The sequence below is a fragment of the Megalopta genalis genome, chromosome 12, assembly GCF_051020955.1.
Source record: "Megalopta genalis isolate 19385.01 chromosome 12, iyMegGena1_principal, whole genome shotgun sequence".
Taxonomy (NCBI): Eukaryota; Metazoa; Arthropoda; class Insecta; order Hymenoptera; family Halictidae; genus Megalopta; species Megalopta genalis.
The window spans coordinates 2,149,270-2,170,221 of NC_135024.1; the positions used below are offsets into that span (position 1 = coordinate 2,149,270).

The 20,952-nt window shown below is 39.7% G+C and overlaps 1 protein-coding gene across 1 annotated transcript in view; it reads right to left on the minus strand.

The window, feature by feature from the left end:
- Positions 1-20,952, minus strand: part of sfl (N-deacetylase and N-sulfotransferase sfl) — a 755,463-nt gene that overhangs the window by 499,292 nt on the left and 235,219 nt on the right. Inside the window, exon 3 of the mRNA XM_033485087.2 lies at positions 4,506-4,637. The gene's annotated coding sequence lies outside the window, so the exon portion shown is untranslated. The remainder of the gene's footprint in view (positions 1-4,505; positions 4,638-20,952) is intronic.

A 20,952-nucleotide genomic window follows, 5' to 3' on the forward strand; every position in this document is an offset into this window, starting at 1 on the left:
TCTAAAGGGAGGGCGGGGGGAGTGGCTGTAAACCAATTAGAAAGAAGAATCGTTAAAAATATGAAAATTGCGAAACGGATATTCCGGTCGTGGATCGCTGTTCCGGCAGACGCCGATGCCGCGCTCTTCCGAGCCGTTTCTCGCCGCGGCTTATAAATTTATTTCGTCTGCCGATGGAGCACCGCGCCGAGGAGATTGCTGATGAAAATTTGATGACGATCAGGCTGCTCGCCGCGCGAAATACTTTCGCCGGCGAGATGAAGACAAGCCCGTTTTATGCCCCGAGAAGCAAATGAGATATCCCCGGCGCCCGATCGTTCGGGCCGCGTGTCCGTCCAGGAATATAGCTTCTCAATCTACCCGAAAATCGATGGACCTCTTTTTAGCAGCTCGCTAGACACGCTCCGGGATTGGAAAATATCTTCCGAGACGATGTTCCGAGGCTCGGATTTTGTCGGCGCGGCCTGCCGAGGAGCGGACTACGCCTCGGAGATCGTTGCATCCGGCTGGAAGGCTTGCAACTTTTTTACTCAACCTTTTTTTAATCTGCTGCGGAATGCTGCTGCTTCTGGTTCGGAGAGTTCTCGGCTGGGTTCTGGAATTACTCATTTTTATTTTGCTACTAATTTTTATTTTATACTATTAATTTATATTTATCTACTAATTTTTATATTATACTACTAATTTATATTTATCTACTAATTTTTATATTATATACTATTAATTTTTATTTTACTACTAATTTTTATTTTATTACTAATTTTTATTTTACTACTCATTTTTATTTTATTACTAATTTTTATTTTACTACTCATTTTTATTTTATTACTAATTTTTATTTTACTACTAATTTTTATTTTAGTATTAATTTTTATTTTATTACTAATTTTTATCTTACCACTAATTTTAATATTATATACTACTAATTTCTATTTTACTACTAACTTTTTTATATTATATACTACTAATTTTTATATTATATATTACTAATTTTTATGTTATATACTACTAATTTTTATCTTACTACTAATTTTTATATTATATGCTACTAATTTCTATTTTACTCTCTACTAATTTTTATATTATATACTACTAATTTTTATTTTATTACTAATTTTTATTCTACTACTAATTTTTATTTTACTACTAATTTTTATTCTACTACTAATTTTTATTTTATTACTAATTTTTATCTTACCACTAATTTTAATATTATATACTACTAATTTTTATTTTATTACTAATTTTTATTTTACTACTCATTTTTATTTTATTACTAATTTTTATTTTACTACTAATTTTTATTTTAGTATTAATTTTTATTTTATTACTAATTTTTATCTTACCACTAATTTTAATATTATATACTACTAATTTCTATTTTACTACTAACTTTTTTATATTATATACTACTAATTTTTATATTATATATTACTAATTTTTATGTTATATACTACTAATTTTTATCTTACTACTAATTTTGATTTTACTACTAATTTTTATATTATATGCTACTAATTTCTATTTTACTCTCTACTAATTTTTATATTATATACTACTAATTTTTATTTTATTACTAATTTTTATTCTACTACTAATTTTTATTTTATTACTAATTTTTATTCTACTACTAATTTTTATTTTATTACTAATTTTTATTCTACTACTAATTTTTATTTTATTACTAATTTTTATCTTACCACTAATTTTAATATTATATACTACTAATTTTTATTTTATTACTAATTTTTATTCTACTACTAATTTTTATTTTACTACTAATTTTTATTCTAGTACTAATTTTTCTTACTGCTAATTTTTATATTACACTACTAATTTATATTTATCAACTAATTTCTTAGCCATTGATACGACCATGATAAATGAGTAAACAAATTAGTAAATAAAAAAGAGAAGCAATGAACCTCGCACGAGTTCCCAAAAAGTCCGTCGTGTCAGAGTCCAGCCCGCCAGGAGGTCGATCGGTAGTTGCCGCGGCGGTCGAACTTCCCTGCGATTAAAGCTCGCGAACACGTTCGAATGTTCCCACCGCGAAGTCGAGAGGCAGCCTCTGCGGTCCGCGCGAAAAAGCTCGCCGCGGTCAACAACGAGCCGGGGCCGCGGCGCGCGCGCGCGCCGGTTCCTTGAACAACGGGTGCGTCGCAGCGTGAACATAAGCTATTTCCCATCGCGGCGGATACCCGGTAATCCTTCAGCCAGGACGTAACTTCCGCAAGCCGGCTCCTCGCGCCCAGATACACACGTACCGGCGTCGGGCTCCCGATTCGTGGCCCGTGAATTTCGATTCGCGCGCCGTGCACGGCTCGAACAGAGCCGGAAACCCGGTGTGCCAGGGCTGCCGGGGGATGCGAGAGAGCTTACAGGAGAGATATAACCGGTAAGAGATGGCTTAATAACGGCGCGACCCTCGGTACAACGTGCACACGTGAGCCCGACGACCTCGGATTCCGAAGCGCAGAGATCGTCCCGAGACTCTGTGAATCGCTTCGCACTACGAAAGAACATGATCTTCGCCTCCCATCTCACCCATCCCTCTCCGGATTAACCCCTTATCGCGTGATTTAACTCGAGATTCTGGCCGCAACACTCGCTTATTCGCCGATAATTATTTACCGGGAGGAAGTTCTTCGCGAGACCGGCTCGGTTGATATTTTTCGGTGCAAACTTTTCATTGGGGGTTTCGATTTTTTTCACTTTCCGGTGTAGGTTACGATAGATTCTGTCGCGAGAAATTCATAGAATGAAATTCTGAATCTAGGAATGTGATTGAAATGAGTCCTGGATTCATTTGTTACAAAGTTATGCGTGTCCAAAGTCGACGAATTTTCAGTTTTTTTTAAGGTTAACGTGCCATGTTGAAGCGTTCTCGGTTCATAGACGTAATTTTAACCTTGACATATCCTTTTGACGTAGTTTTAAGCTTGACATAACCTTGATATAACCTCTGAGGAAAAGTTTAGCACTTTTCATGGCAAAAGTCCATGGAATGTTTGTGTGTGTGTACGCTGGAAAGTCAAAAAAATAGGAATCCCCAATGAAAAGTTTAGCCTATTTTTCGGTAGGGATAGAATTATTAACACATTTCCGCCCGAATGATTATAATTAGTCTTTTGTTTTACTGCTCGTGAAATATAATTCGAAATAAAAAGTCCGATCGTGAAATTTATTTCTGTAATCGAATCTAACTAAAATCTATCTTGAATGAAGCATCATATTAATATTTATTATTATTTCTGTTACTATCATTATTAATATTATTATAATTACTACATTTCGTTATAATTATTATCAATTATTGCTTCTCGTTTTTCACTTTTATTGTCACTCTCAATTTATATTCATTTTCATTATTATTCATTTTCTAATATTCATTTTCTTTCTTATTTCTTAATTTCTATTGTTTGTAAATCTTCTTGAACTTTTTGTGGTAACGGGATTTTTGCCGTTTAAATATATATTATAAATATTATATTATAAATGTATATATTATAGATATTATATTATAAATTTATATATTATAGATATTATATTATAAATCTATATATTTTAAATATTATATTATAAATCTATATATTATAGATATTATATTATAAATCTACATATTTTAAATATTGTATTATAAATCTATATATTATAAATATTATATTATAAATCTACATATTATAAATATTATATTATAAATCTACATATTATAAATATTATATTGTAAATATCATTATAGACCTTTTTCGTTTGCAAACAATCGCACGATGTCAGACATTGACGCAGACAATCTAAAAAAAGAAATGAATTCTCGCGCTACAGATGTGACATTGTCATCGACAATTCGCGAAAGTAACGAAAGCATTTCACCCCGGCTTCTCGGTCCGAAATGTCAACGACAATATTTGACCGTGGATCCCGTCGAACGGCGAAGTCTCGAAAAAATATCCTCCGCGAATCCAGGGATCGACTGTCGGGGAGATATCAAGCGAGCGACGAAAGGCGGCGTGGCGAAATTCCAAAAATTGAACGGCAAATAAGATTTTCCAAAGTGACACGCCGCGGCGTCGCTCGGCAAGAGAACGATTTCCGGTAAAAATTCGCCGCGCTCGGCGACGGAGGTATCGGCTCCGGCCGGCTATAAAAGTTCCGTGGAACAATTAAAAAGAGAAGCATCTCCTCCGAAAATTCGCTACGAAACGTCGGATCTCGCCGACAATTTCGTCGAGCGGCGTCGACGAGTTTTCGTGGACTTTACGACTTTCTGCGGAGGAAGCGGTCGGGGAATCGAGTCCCCGGAAGCCCCCGGCTCGAGAGGGTGGCTCGCGGGGGTGTCGGCGAGGAGGACAGGGCCGGCGATAGTCTCGAGATCGACCAGGGAAAGGATACGTTCCATCGGCGGCTGACATCCGGCCAATATCGAAGCAATAATCTTGGCGGCCTTCCTGCTTCTCGTCGCGCCGCGTTACCGCCGCGTTACTACACCGGGATATTAAACTCACCTGGCGGATGTGTGGGTGGCCTGTGAGCGTGTTCGCGCGCGCGTTCACCACCTTCATCCTCTCTGCTCCTGGGCCGTGCACTAAATAGCCCTGTGGGAGGATATCGGCCGCGTCCGACGTCGCCGCCCGCGCCTGGAATCAATGGATAACGAAATCACACCCCTGAAATTGTCCGGCGCCCTTCCATAACAACGCCCTTAAACCGTTCACCGTAAAAAAAAACGCCGCGAACCAAGGCCCATTTGCGCCGCGATCCGAATATTCCTCCTGTCTCGTGGAATGCGATTCGCGTCGAATAACTTCTCGGCATTTTGATCTCGACGGCTCGTTGATTATTTTTCCATGTAAATTCTGTTCTTGTTTCTTTTTTCTTTTAATATTAGATTTACCAAAACAGTTGAAATCACTCGTTTCTGACGTATTTTATCGAATTTATTGTGATATCTCTACCAGCAACTTTTTGATCAATTTCACTGTTCATGCACGATAGAGATTTTTTTATCCCGGGGTTTATTTTTGTTGTATTCTAATACCAAAACATTCTATTATTTGAAAATTTTGTTCGAGTTCTGTATCGTATATATTATTCGGCGAAATAACTGTTCGGATAAGGGAGGCCCAAGTGCATATTTTATAACAGACGTCATATGAAGTTTGGATAAATGCAATTTTGTTACGAAAAAATACACGGTGGAAGGTTAAAGAGACATGTGAAATTAATGATGAAGTTATTATAAATTAACTGAACTGTAAATTATCTGAAGAATAAATTTGGCCAGTAAAAAATACATGTGTTGGTAAACGATAGTACTCATTGTTTAATAATTAATATACATATATAATGCATTATATATAATATATATGCTATATATAAACAAAATAGAAGGATACAGAAATTTAATATTATATATATTATAATATGTTTAATAATGTAATGTATAATATGATAATATATATATATATATTATAATACATATGTTAATATATATTATAATATATATAATAATATAATGTGCAATATGATAATATAGACTATAATATAATGTATAATATAATATTAAATTTCTGTATTCCTTTATTCTGTTCATTTTCGAATAAAAAATGTCCACATCTCCAATTCGCTAAACATAAGATCAATTACGCCCGAAAACATGCTAAAAGGTACAGCAACCGGTCAGCCCACAGTAACCGGCTCCACCAGCGCAGCTATCCGAACGAAAATAACACGAAGGCTGCATTAAATTCTGCGCCGAGTTCGCGACCACCAGACTGCGATAAATGCACGCAACCCTCCGGTCGCGTTGCAATCCAGCCCTCTTTAATATTTTGCTCGAAACGCCCCTATTTTTGTCGCGGGAAGAACCTGGGGGACCCGATTCGAGCAGTATTTGTGGAAAGCATGGAGGGGTTGAGCGGGTCGTTAAACGTCCACAGATATCGGAGGGAGGGGGTGGTAGGCGCGCGGAGGATTAACCGTGGCCCCGTTTGTTTGTAATTTCAAATTGGCAATTGAATTTTTATAAAGGCGTGCTCGCGGTCGGAGGTGGATAAGGACGTTCGAGGACGCGACGTCGAGGGCGTGTGTGGGCGGTTTTTTACCGGGGGAAATTAGGGTGAGCGCGTGACGCGGAATACGCTCGGCGGCGCGGTTTTATTTGTGCCGGCGTTGCCACGGGCAAATTACGCGTGCGCGCGCCGCGGCTTTAAAATTCGAGCTTTCAGTGTTTAAGCGAGATAATAGGTGTTGATAGACGCGGCGAGCTCTCGCGTGCTTCGCTGGAAGGTGACGAGCCCGTAAAACGGCGCCCCGGAACGCGAACGCCGGCGCGCCCCTCGGACAACGCGCTTACGAGAACGCGAGAACCCACTCCGCGAGAATCCGCTCGCTGTCCGCGCGGAGATGCCGTGATTTTTCGAGAAAACGAACGTCTCCGGTTTCGAAACTCGCGCGTTAAAGCGAAGCTGCCGAGACGATCCTCTCCGGAGGAGAGGCGTTCTTCCACCCCGCCTCGCCCCGCCGCCCAGGCTGCTTGTTTAAGAAGTCGCGGAGTTCCAAACTCGTCGGTTTGCTGTTAAAATTGCCAAGTAGTTAATCCCTTAATCGCCGTTTAATGGACCGCTATCGCGCATCTTGCACGGAATTATTCATCCCGATTTACGGAATCGTTGTAACTTTCCGAGTAGCCGTGTAAGCGGCGGGACGACGGCTCGGGGCTGCAATTAACGCCGGTGTTTTGCGCGCGCGATCTAATGAACCTCGACGTCGTCGTTCTTCCACGGACTTGGCCGGCGACACGGCGATTCGAAAGAACCGGAAGCGTGTTAAGAATGTCGCTATAATGTCGTTCGAATAAAAATTGCGAACGGAAATGCTAGGGTAAGCGTGGCTATTACCGCGGACGACCCAAATACTGCGGCGTTTTATAGAAGTGATCGCTGATCGTTAACGAGCGATTAACGTCGAACTTTCAAATGTCGAGCGTTATGTCAAGGTAATGTTAGCGTTAAATTAAGGATTTTAGCGTTGTGTAAGCGTTATGTAAGGATTATATTGTTTAGTCGAATATTTCGGAAATTTATTAGAAGTCTGCTCATTAATGTTACGTTAATTTCGTTGAATTTTCAGTCGGTATATTAACGCTAGGCTCGCGGAACCCGACATAATGACGGATCGTTGATTTCTTTAAATCTAATTCTAAAGATACATTTATGAGTGATTTATTCAATATATGATTTTATTCTTTCATTGATATCGAACGTTGTATTCAAATTTTATCGTTTATGGTTCTTTACTGTATTAGGTTAAGTGTGGGTATTACTACGGACGCCCCAAATGCGCTGCGGTATTTTATTAAAGTAATAAAATCTAATATTCTATAGTGTGTAATCTTCTGAAAACGAATCTCATAACTTTTTATGCGTTTAATATTGATAACTTACGACATGCAAGTAACAGCGATCGCGGTTTTAATTAATTTATTGACTTTCGATATTCGGAAGCTTATGAAAACGTTGGATCTTATGAAAATACTAACGATAGCTGTGAACGTTTATTCGAAAGGCATTTATATTTTGGTCATTAATTAACGCTAAATTATTCAATTTATTTATTATAGTTATTATAGTTATTTTTAGATAAAGTAATCATTACTTTGATAAAAAAATCGACGCACACTGACACTATATCGTCTATCCTCAAATATTATTTACTAACACAATATTTGGCGCATGATTTTTGACTACGTGCGTACATTACTGCGGCGCTTTACCGAACAGCGTACCTTAACCTATAATCGCTTTTTGATGAGATTTCGCACAGAGCTGGTAAAACTGAATCAAATGTGATACCCGGTTGGGATATTTAATGTTAAAGTTGTTATTGATTTCCACGCGGATCAGAAGCGGTCCACCCCCACCCCCTTCGTACCTCACGCGCCATAAAATAAAATGAAATAAATGAAATAAAACGAGGAAATAAGATCAAATAAACTGAAATAAATTAAAGTAGAATAGAACGAAATACAATCAATTGAACTCGAATAAAACACAATACAATACACATATACAACGAATTTAAAATTATACTCTTGCTAAACTGTTGAACTATTATTGACACATTTGTTTAATCTTCCGCAGGTGTCCTAATGCTTTTTGAGAGGGGTGTATTTGGCGGCACCCTGTACAATCTACCTATTCCACCGAATCTTTCGGTTTCGACAGCTGTTGTTACAATTATTGCAAGGAATAAATTGGAATAGAACTTATCGGGAGCAAAGAGAAGAACGCAGCAAAAATTGCTGCAAAAGTGCACTCTGGCCTTTCATCTTCCGCATAATTATCACAGCCTGAAAGTTCATCCCCGTGGACGGCGCAGAGTGCGCGCGTAGAGAACGCGGCGCTGAAAAAAAATCCAATCGAATTACAACGAAGTGGCGCATGATCTTTTTTGGAGAAAGTCGATAATAATCCGGCACGAATCGACCTGAATTTCGGTGATCAATGTGACTTGCGATGTAAGTCGGCGCAACAGCCTAGAATTTTCTCCCGAAACGGCGCTGCGGCTCGCGGACGAAAAAACGCGAGCTGGAACGTTTACGCCTGTCGTGGCTCGCGCGCGCGCGCAACTAGTAGTTTTCGCATAATCCGACCTAATGCACGGCCGTTCGCCGTGCAGACACTCATTACTCCCGATTCCCTTTTTGTTCGCGGGGTAATCGCCGTAAAGCCGCCGTATTTCACCACCGTGCTCATATAATTTCGCCGTGCAGGAACGAGAACGCGGATGAAAGTGTCCCGATACACCGGTCTGATTTACCACGGCCACCGGTGGGGCCCGGAAGGGATGCATCGACGTCGGCGCGGGGGCGGAAGCAACCCTTTTTCACCCCGAAAACCGGCGTCCTTCTTACATGGCCCGCAGCCGGTGTAATGGGCAAAAAATTCCACTTCATGGCGACGGTCTAATGAGATTTTGAATTATGTTGTAGCCGCGCCATGAAAGCGTAACTCAGTGCACCCTGTCCGCCACCCCCCCCCCCTCCGCCATCCGTCGTCTCGACGCCCGTGAACGACTCGCGCGGTTATGCGGGACCGCATTGCCCTCGGACGGATTCGAGAAAACTGCCCGCGGAAATCCCGCGAAAGTATTAAAGTGTAAGACATATATACATATATACATGTGTATGTATAGTATATAGTAATCATATACGGTAATCATTATATATACGTATGTATAAATCGTTGTCGCAACTCTATGTCGGTGATGTTTTATTGGCTATGCGGGAAAGCAAACTTCTCATCTTCATTTAAAAAATCGTTACTCGATCGAGGCCGCCGATTAAAGCAATCCAATCTCTCTCTTTCGGCAATTTTATTCCTCCTTTTGTAGATTTTTCACGAGTTTATGCTTTTTTGGCTTAAGGTCCGCGAAATATTTATGCCTTGTGAGTGGTATAGCGGAGACGACAAAATTTGGTATTTTGTGGTGTCGTAGACGTGAAATTGGAGAAATTCGTTCTGACAATTATTTTTATTATTTTTCCTTCTCTTATTTTTATTATTTTTGTTATTTTTATTATTTTTGTTATTTTTATTATTTTTTGTTATTTCTATTATTTTCGTTATTTTTATTATTTTTGTTATTTCTATTATTTTCGTTATTTTTATTATTTTTGTTATTTCTATTATTTTCGTTATTTTTATTATTTTTGTTATTTCTATTATTTTCGTTATTTTTATTATTTTTGTTATTTCTATTTTCGTTATTTTTATTATTTTTTGTTATTTCTATTATTTTCGTTATTTTTATTATTTTTGTTATTTCTACTATTTCCGTTATTTTTATTATTTTTGTTATTTCTATTATTTTCGTTATTTTTATTATTTTTGTTATTTTTATCATTTCCATTATTTCGACAGTTATTTTTTAACTTCGTAACTTTTCCGTTCCCAGAGGACAGTTATAAATTCACTGAAACTTTTATTCCATATATTTATGCATGAGCTGAACATTTCTATTTCTTTCAAAATGGGAGAACCTTCTAGTTGGACGATAACAGTTCGTATTCCGTTTTGAAAAAGTTGAAGTACTCTCAAACGAACGATTCACCGTTCAGTATTAAAAACAGATACGACTCTTACAAAGAGTTTAAGTCATCCGTTCCGTAGAATCGAATTTATTTATAAAATACGCACCCCCGAAGTTCGCAATTTTTCAACGACCAAGTTTCGTGGACATAGCGTGCACTTGCGTATTTTTATCTTCGAGCCTGTTCAACCGATCTAACCTTACCTTTCCTGCATTTCAGTCGATAACGTTCGATCTGCCATAGGAATTTTTTTGACACTCAATAAAATTCATTTGTCGACACGCAAGACAATTCTGCACAATTTCGTCCGCGAACACGTATTTTTCCCGAACGATCATTTGAAACACCGCATACAATTTTCTCTTTCGGCGACACGATCAATCGTTCGCCAACAAACGCGTTCCGACCGATTTCTCTACAGCCCGCTCTCACCCGTTTCGTTTTTCCCCCTGTTACCCCCCCTCCCCCCGGTTCTCGAGATTCCGCGAGGCTCTCGTGCCGATTCGATCGACGCATTGTTCGACGGAGGCTCGCACGCGCGAGTTTCCGACGACACCCGGCCCGCTTTTTCTAACTCTTGTTAGCGCGAGTGGTGCTCGGTGCCGAAAGCAAGTGCATTCGAGACTCTCGACCGGTAGCGTCCGCGTCATCGATCCCGGAAGGGATGAAGTAACAGGTCGCGAACCGTGCATTCTCTCGCGGCCGTCGTTTCCAGGTCCGTTTCCTCGGCGTTTAAGAAATCACGTCCCCTGACATAACCTTGACATAACTTTGGCATAACTTTGGCATAATTTTGGCATAACTCTGACATAAATTTGGCATAACTTTTACATAACTTTGGGATAATTTTGGCATAACTTTGGCATAATTCTGACATAACTTCGGCATAACTTTGGCATAACTTTGGCATAACTCTGACATAACCCTGACATAAATTTGGCATAATTTTGGCATAACTTTTACATAACTTTGGCATAATTTTGGCATAACTTTGGCATAACTCTGACATAACTTTGGCATAACTCTGACATAACTTTGGCATAACTTTTACATAACTTTGGCATAACTCTGACATAACCCTGACATAAATTTGGCATAACTTTGGCATAACCCTGACATAATCTAGTTCGTGTTACTTTCAATAATTTTATTAGTGGACGAATTTGCGTAACAAATTTATTGCTCTGCTAAAACGCAAAGTATACTTTTACATTCTATTAAATAGTCTGAATTCATAGCATTAACACATTTTTCAAAAAGTATAACGGTATTATTCAAGATGTCCTATTTTAAAGAATAATGTTTTATACTTGCTCTATCATTAATTTCAAGGCGTAAGCATAATTTACTAAATATGAAACAGCTATATGAGTACAATAAGTATTTATTTAACTTTTATTTTATATAATTAAACGGCGCATGTGTGTGTTATTTTGTTACATATTTTGATACAGAAGGTGTATAAACTGCAAAAATAAAAATTTTATGTAGAATGACGTTTTATCGATTTCCTAAAATATTTAACTTAACATCAATATGAAGAGTATATTTATACTTTTCACAAAAATCATTATAATCTTACGAAAATTATATCGTGTCCGGTCTTATTTTAATCAGAAAAAGCTCACAATTGCATCGGCAAATCCGAGAAAGATAAAATTGAATTCCGAATCTCGGTCTAAGGCACTTTAATCTCGAGTCCTGCATCGGTCTCAGTCCTCTCATCGGTACTGCCCGGCACCATGCTCGCACATGCTCAAATTATGGTTAAAAAAAAACACATCGCTAATAATGTTCTCACTCTCAATCGAGCACGCTGCCAGCACAATCCGAGCCCGGCACGTAGATCTGTATCGACCTTAAAAATACTCTGCATCGTTCGCAATAAAAATCGCTTACTCCGTTAGCAATTTTAACGTCGATCCGACAATCGACAAGAGCAATCCTCCAACGTCTCTGCGGTTCCGAACTCCGCGTAACCGCATCTTCCCCAAATACAGAAAATCCAGAAAATCCAGGAACCGGTTACAGATCGTCTAAGAATCGTCTCCACGAGGAAGAGGGAGAGAGAGAGAGAGAGAGAGAGAGAGAGAGAGAGAGAGAGAGCGGGCGGTTCGAAGATGTACGCGATCGCCGGCGATCGTCCATAGAGATATCCGTGAACGCGGCAGAGAGCGAGCGGACCGAATAAAAGCCGGTCGAGCCCTTAAATCAAGAAAGAGCCGGATGCGACGCAATTCCGGCAGCGCCATAATTTTCGCCGGGAACGACGAAGCGGCCGCAAACTGCCGCTCGGTTCCTGCGGAGGCGTGATCGCGCTGGGTGCTCGTCTAATAGCGCGCGGAAGCAGGATGTTAGGCATCCAAAATGGAGGGTACATCGCGAGACACCGAAACGCCATTTGAGCCGAGCCGCAGGCTCTCTCGTTTAAAATTTACGCGGCCGGGTGAACGATCTTCGGAACGGCTGGGTCGCCGCGGCGGGCGCCGAATTAGGGGCGGGGGGGACGGGCCGGTGAAAATTCATGGCGTCGATATTCGCGGTTTTGCATGCGGAACCGGCCGGCGATTTGGCCGCGGAGGAGCGGAATTGTAGCCCGCGCCTCGAACCCTAGGAAGAGAGGGGGAAGAGGGGGATGCCCAGCGATTTTCGAAAATTATTCGCGACGGCGACGGCCAACACCGGCGGCCAAAAATTTCGCGCCGCGCCTCGAGAGGTTAGAACGCGCGCGGCCGAGGAACCGCCGCGGCGGACGCCGAATGAGGAGGGGGGACGGGCCGGAGAAAATTCATGGCGTCGATATTCGCGGTTTTGCATGCGGAACCAGCCGGCGATTTGGCCGCGGGGGAGCGGAATTGTAGCCCGCGCCTCGAGCCCTGTGAAGAGGGGGATGCTCAGCGATTTTCGAAAATTATTCGCGACGGCGACGGCCAACAGCGGCGGCCAAAAATTCCGCGCCGCGCCTCGAGAGGTTAGAACGCGCGCGGCCGAGGAATCGGGAGCGAGAAGAGCGAGCAGAGCGAGCGGGGGATTCTGCTATCGTATGCATGGCCCCAGCCGCAAGACATAACGTCGTCGCTTCGCCGCCCTATCCCCGTTTGGATACGCGGTTTACGGTGGGGGGAGGGGCCGCGCGGGGGCCTGCAACTTTATTCGACCTTAAATTCTCGGCCCACTTGGCTCTGGCTTGTATATTGCGGCGCGGCGTGCCAACTGCGGAGAAATTTCCCGTCCGCCGGCCGCGACAATGTGCATAGAAATGCGGATACGGCCGATGCACCGTCGCCTAATCGCCGACTACCGAGGAGCTGCACCAGGATTTCCTTGATATTCCGCCATCCTGCGACCCCGTAACCCGAACCTGCACCCTTTCATAGAGATATCGAGTCGTCCCAGCAGCCGGCTCTGCTCCCGCTAATTTCCCACCGCCCCGAGACACCCTAGGATACACGACACACACGTCGACACCCTTGCGGCGACGGTTTCGCCTCCGTGAGCCGGTGGACGAGCGACCGCCGCACTTTGCGATGCGCGCAGGTCGATGCATGCTTGTTTCGGAATGCAATGATTCGAGCCTTCGTTAACGTTGGCGTCCGCAGCTGCGAGCGCTAGCACGGGGTAGTTACTAGACCGCGGATCTTCGGGTGAAATAAAAACGATAGAAGACGACGGTTGGCTAGGCAGCTTGGAGTTTAATGAAAGTGCATCTCTCTGCTTCCGGTAATCTTGATAACGATGCTCTTGGTAATGACGCTTGTATTTCAGCCGTTCGATCGTGCTCCGGAATGCATGAAATCGGCGATCGAATTAGTGATTACCATTGGTGATGGTAATTATGAGCGATAAGTGGACTGCGGGATTTTTATGGATAATGAAGCGTGGCGTTGTTAATTGCAAGATGCGGGAACTGTGTTGACTGTCGTTTTATTCGTTGATGAGTTGAAGGAGTTGGCAGTGATAGATAGACGATGTATTTTCTCTTTTAATGATCGTAATTAGTTGGAAGTAATGTAACGTAATTGATTTGAAAAGGTCATCGAATTGTGAGGTTTTTAGTATCTTGTATTGGAATTATTGGGTTTTAAATTAATTTTGTTATCTTCGATAAGAAAATTCATTAAACTCATGAAGTTGATCAGCGGTGACGCTAATTGAAAATTTAATTGAATAAAATTATTATTGTAATTTCAAGAATCAATTCAAAATGTTTATAAAATTGTGAGGTTTTTAGTATCTTGTATTGGAATTATTGGGCTTTAAATTAATTTTGTTATCTTCGATAAGAAAATTCATTAAACTCATGAAGTTGATCAGGGGTGACGCTAATTGAATTTAATTGAATAAAATTATTACTATGATTTCGAAAGTCAATTTAATAAGGTTATAAAACAGTGAGTTTTTTTATTGAGTTTCGTATTGAAATTATTGGGTTTTAAATTAACTTCGTTATCTTTGATAAAAACATTCATTAAATTCACGAAGTTGATCAGGGGTGACGCTAATTGTATTTAATCGAAGGAAATTGTTATTTCGATTACAAAAATGAATTTAAAGAGGCCCTGAAATTGTGAAATTTTTAGTATTTTGTATCGGAATTATTGGGTTTCAAATTAATTCTGTTGTTTTTAATAAAAAAAATTCACTAAACTCCTGATAGTGATCAGAGGCAACACTAATTGAATTTAATCGAACGAGTAAAATTATTGCTGCGATTTAAAAAAGTAATTTAAAAAGGTCATAAAATTGTGAATATTTTTTAGTATTCTGTATTGAAAATATTAGGTTTTAAATTAATTCTGTTGTTCTTTCGTTGTTTTCAGTAATGTAATCCTTAAATAATGTCAATTTAGTTTCAATGCTACTAATGTCAATCAACTCATTCCAATCATACATGCACACACTTCGCAAACAATGTTTTACATTCTCGAAATTAAAGAATATATCAGCTGTACGTTGTACGAGGTCAGTGCCCTTCAACATCGTGAATTTCAGCCAGCAAATGCATCCTCAACTAAATGGGTGAGTTTCTTACTGATAATATTTTTCATATCTCTCTAATAAACAAATCCTTTACGTCCCTTAACGCGATTATTTATTATTAAATCAACTTTGCAAATCATTCGCCTTGCATAAAAATTTCATATGGTACACACGAGGTGTGTAATTTCGGGTCCGAAAAATTAGTAAATATTCTTCAGACGTTCTAAAGTAAAGATGAACAGCGTTTTTCTTAAAAATATCACTGTTATGTAGTAAAAAAAATTCGGAAAGTTCTCGCCTTGTGACTTGTTCAATACTTCGAACGCGGATCGAGTCCGTCCCGACCTTCTGTCAAAGCCTCGTGCTGCAGACTCTCTCGCGGACCCTCTCCCTCGCACAGTCACCTCTCATTGGCCAGTGTTTTTCGTTAATAACTCGTAAACAAAGCCCCAGATTGCATTTTCGCAAAGGAAAAAGTTACTTCAAATGACCTCTGCTACCCCTCATTTTCGGCTGTTAAAATAATTGTGCAACACCCTGTATATTAACACTTTATCGACCGCTAGCCTATTTATCGGCTTTTCGATTGCCAATGTTTATCGATCGCTAGCCTATTAATCGGCTTTTCGATTGCCAATGCTTATCGACCGATAGCCTATTAATCGACTTGTAGCTATCGACGGTTTTCGCTTCTTTACTGTTTTGTTAGTAGCTGACCTCCTGTATGCTGACCTCCCCATATCCTTATGAATTATAATTATAATAATTATTATTATTTATTATTATTTTTAAAGGAATAAGCACAACACAATGAATAGCGAAAATTTAGCCGGTACTGGGAGCAAATGCGCGCGCGACTAAGCCAGTCCTTACTGAGTGGCAGCCTCAACCACGACCGGACGATAAAGTGTTAAGAAGATAAGAATATAGATATATATAGTGATCCCAGTCGAACGAAACACCCTCACCAAAAACCAACGCGTCTCGAAAAAGTACCTAGAAAACAACGTTTGAAAAGATCGCTGAACAAAATTAGAGACGATTTTCAAGTGTGCTCGGTCATATTTTCGTCGGGAATGTCCGCCGTCCGGGGGTGGGGATGACGCGGGTATGGGTCCGGAGTTTCCGCGAGGAATGATTATGGCGCGGTCGACGGGCGCAGCAGAGCGGAGCAGGAAGATTCGGGGTCGGAGTTCCCGGTGATTTCCAGCTGTCCCATAAATATAGAATATAGGGCATCGGGTTCTCGGGCGCGGGAGTGGCGGCTGCACATCCATCGCATCGGCGCGGTGCGCGCCGGCAAGAGATGGGCTGGAATCGAATTCGAAATTCCGGCTGACGCGGCGCGAAGAAGCGAGCGGAAAACGGGCAGGCCTCGGTGACACGTGGGAAATCAGGGTAACCAGTTTCCCCGTGTACATACATACGTACGCGTGTACCTACATAGGCGCCCGTGCTGGATTCTTTCGGTGATCACTCACCGAATTCCACGGATCCTCCTCCTCTTCCTCTTCCTCTGCCTCTTCCTCCTCCTCCTTCTTCTTCGTCTTCTTTTCAGGTTGTTCTTGCGAGAGGAAGGGAGAGAAGGGAGCATCGAGGCCACGCGACTCGCCGATACGATTTCTGGGTCGTTGGAATTTCCCACGAGTAATCGAATCTGCTGTCGACGGGAACGAGCACGGGACCGTGTTAACGATAATGGCCGCCGATAGCTCGCAGACATGCTGACGCGCAATACCCGTCTGGTATTTCTTAGATGAGACCGCGCCGGCGAAATTTATTAAAAATTACATCGGGATCCCTCGGCGAACCCTCGTCGCGGGTACCTGTCGGAACGCTCATGGAGTACGCTCCTAGATCGTTTGTTCCGGATCATCCCCCTCCGCCCCCCCCTGTCGGTTAATTGCTGTTGCTCGCAACCCTTGCGGCGTGTTCGAAGAGGACCTGGATAAATTAACGCGCTGTGCGCGGGACCTTTTTAAAAAATATGTAAATATATGACCTTTTTAAACAGTTTTATTTCTGTTTAATTTCACTTTAATTTCACTTTTCGTTTTAAGGAATCCATCTCTGTGAAATCCTAAAAATCCTTGTTATGTCTTCTTTATTATTTATATACTCTTTTATGTGTTTTTACTTTTATATTCTATACTTTTTTTTGTTATATTACTCGTTAAAATCTTAGCGTCGACTTTGCAAATATTAAAGGTTTTTTAAAAAGCGAATTTCTTCAACGTTCACTGATTATTATTGTTAACGCTAGAACCACCGAGCTCTAAAAACAAATAATGTGTACTGTTTTATAATAACGACAGGATTGGATTTATTTAAACTTTTTACGATTTTTATTATAATGCGTGTTTTAACGGAGAAGTTCGCGTAAAAATTTCTGACAAATGTATTTGTATAGTATCAGAAACTGAGAAAGCAAAAATCAGTCATGATTGAATCCAGGTCGTACAGGAGTGACACAAATATAAACAATTATAAACAAATGATTGAAACCGGGACATACAGGATTTGAACCATGGTAAACAATTACAAACAAATGACTGAAACCGGTTCGTACACGATTTGAACCATGACAAACAATTACAAACAAATGACAGAAACCAGGAGACATACAAGATTGAAACAAAGATAAACAATTACAAACAAATGACTGAAACCGGTTCGTACACGATTTGAACCATGATCAATAATTACAAACAAATGGCTGAAACCAGGGGACATAAAAGATTCAAACAAAGATAAACAATTACAAACAAATGACAAAGACCAGGGAACATACAAGATTGAAACAAAGATAAACAATTACAAACAAATGACTGAAACCGGTTCGTACACGATTTGAACCATGATCAATAATTACAAACAAATGGCTGAAACCAGGGGACATACAAGATTCAAACAAAGATAAACAATTACAAACAAATGACAGAGACCAGAGGACATACAAGATTGAAACAAAGATAAACAATTACAAACAAATGACTGAAACCGGTTCGTACACGATTTGAACCATGACAAACAATTTCAAACAAATGACAGAAACCAGCACGTACAGGATTTAAACCATGACAAACATTTACAAACAAATGACTAAAACCAGGGAACATATACAATTGAAACAAACATAAACATTTAGAAACAAATTATCGCAAGCAAGACGTACAAGATCGACGATCAATGTTTAAAAATTCGTTGGCACGCCGAGCGACCGCTGCGTCTCGGGTGGCGATTTTAATTAGTCGAAGGTGCCATTAAAATAGGGCGCTGTAATCCAACAATAAATTCGTGTCGGCGAACCAGCCCGACGGAGAAAAAAAAGTAGCGGAGTGGGGGGGGGGGGGGGTTGGAAAATTAACGCGCGAGAACGTACGAGCGTTCTCCTTGCCGGGAGCGTCTTTAACGCGCATTACTTCCCGTAAGTTACAGCGCGATAAATTCTGTCGCGGCGCGGGCAAAAAAAAAATTTTGCCAAGCGTTTCGGGGCAGAATTACCGGCGCTCTAAATCATACGCCGAAACGAACGCGGAGGAAGTTTACGAGCGGAACACCGGACGTTCGCAGCAATCGTTCCCGGATGCGTCCATCAGCTTGCGTTTCCGAACAATGTTTCTGACACCGGGAAGGCACGGTGGGTTTGCAAGCAAAATCCTGCGTAATTGGGTCTCGAGTTGCTCTTGGAACAACGTACTAATGATAGATTTCATTTGAAATTTCTGCACGAACATTTATATTCGTTTTCTTAATCATTTTAATTGCTTGATGATAATACAGTAATGTTCTGAAATTCTTTAAATATTTTTATTGTTCTGACATTGATCTATATATTTTTGTTATCAATGCATGAAGATCTGCAGTCTAATAATAATAGTCCTGCAAGCAAACATAGATGTACCATTTTGTTCCACTGTTTAGAAACAGTATCCATTTATTTCGTTTTCTTAATAATTTTAATTGCTTGCTGATAATACAGTAATGTTCTGAAATTATTCAATAATTTTTATTATTCTGACATTGATCTATATATTTTTGTTAGCAATGCATAAGGATTTCCAGTCTAATAATAATAGTCCTGCAAGCAAATATGGAGTACCATTTAGTTCCACTGTTTAGAAAGAGTATCCATTTATTTCGTTTTCTTAATAATTTTAATTGCTTACTGATAATACAGTAATGTCCTGAAATTCTTTAAATATTTTTATTGTTCTGACATTGATCTATATATTTTTGTTATCAATGCATGAAGATCTGCAGTCTAGTAATAATAGTCCTGCAAGCAAACATAGAGAACCATTTTGTTCCACTGTTTAGAAACAGTATCCATTTATTTCGTTTTCTTAATAATTTTAATTGCTTGCTGATAATACAGTAATGTTCTGAAATTATTCAATAATTTTTATTATTCTGACATTGATCTATATATTTTTGTTAGCAATGCATAAGGATTTCCAGTCTAATAATAATAGTCCTGCAAGCAAATATGGAGTACCGTTTAGTTCCACTGTTTAGAAAGAGTATCCATTTATTTCGTTTTCTCAATAATTTTAATTGCTTACTGATAATACAGTAATGTCCTGCAATTCTTTAAATATTTTTATTGTTCTGACATTGATCTATATATTTTTGTTAGCAATGCATAAATATCTGCAGTCTAATAATAATAGTCCTGCAAGCAAACATAGAGTACCATTTTGTTCCACTGTTTAGAAACAGTATTCATTTATTTCGTTTTCTTAATAATTTTAATTGCTTGCTGATAATACAGTAATGTCCTGAAATCCTCAAAATATTTTTACTGTCTCGAGATTGATCTACATATTTCTGTCATAAATGCATGAAGATCCGCAATCTAATAATAATCGCCCTGTAAACAAAGATAGTACCATTTTGTTCCACTGTTTAAAAACAGTATCCATTTATTTCGTCCTTTTAATAATCTTAATTTAACATGAGATTGATCTAAATATTGTTATAATAAACGCATAAAAATTCACAGTCTAAATGATCAGATACAAACTGAAAGAAAAATTGAATTTCTTGTATCTCAAACAAAATGGCGATATAGAACACATATCTTTACTTTTACAACTTACAACTTTTTTCATCGTCTTTCGGTACCGAATCATTACACAGAATATTGCCCACTTATTCTAGGACACCCTGTACAAGCCTTGATATCAGGGAAAGTAGAATTTTGAGGATCGGTTTTAAATCTTCGTGGTTAAATAATTCGCTCTCTTCATTTTATAATTCTCTTTTATAATTCTCCGGAAAATTAACGCGTCGCCCATTCGCGCGTGATTCGCTATTTGCAGAAGCAACAAAGGTGGAAACTTGTCTCGATTCTTATCTCCACATGATTACCGGCTGCAAAGCGGGCCGTGCATTAGGCCGGAAATGTGCGTTAACTCTCCGCCTTGCAATTTTCTTTTCACCCGTCGTGATTAGAGCTCCTTTGCCGTTGCTGTCAAGCCACCGACAGGAAAACGAATGTTCGCGGTCCTTTTATGTCGACGTTTCTACCAGATTTTAAATATTTAAAGCAGAGAAATATCGTTACTTTTTTTATTAATTATTTATTATCTTGACGTCCCGTGAAATGCTACAGACATGAAGAATATTACCGAAAAGAATCAACTTAACGTTCTTAAATGACTTTCGAAGAAAAAAGACTTACAAACGAACAGTCTTAATAAATTATTTATTAAAAATATTGCTACCAAAGAATCCCTTCTAAGCCAGCAAAATAAACAATCTCTTCAAAAATTTCTTCTAATTTCTTTTTATTCGAACACAATATTCGATCCGAACATTTCGAATCAATTTTCCGAATGAAAATTTGTTCGACAAAATCGATTTGTTCATTCGAC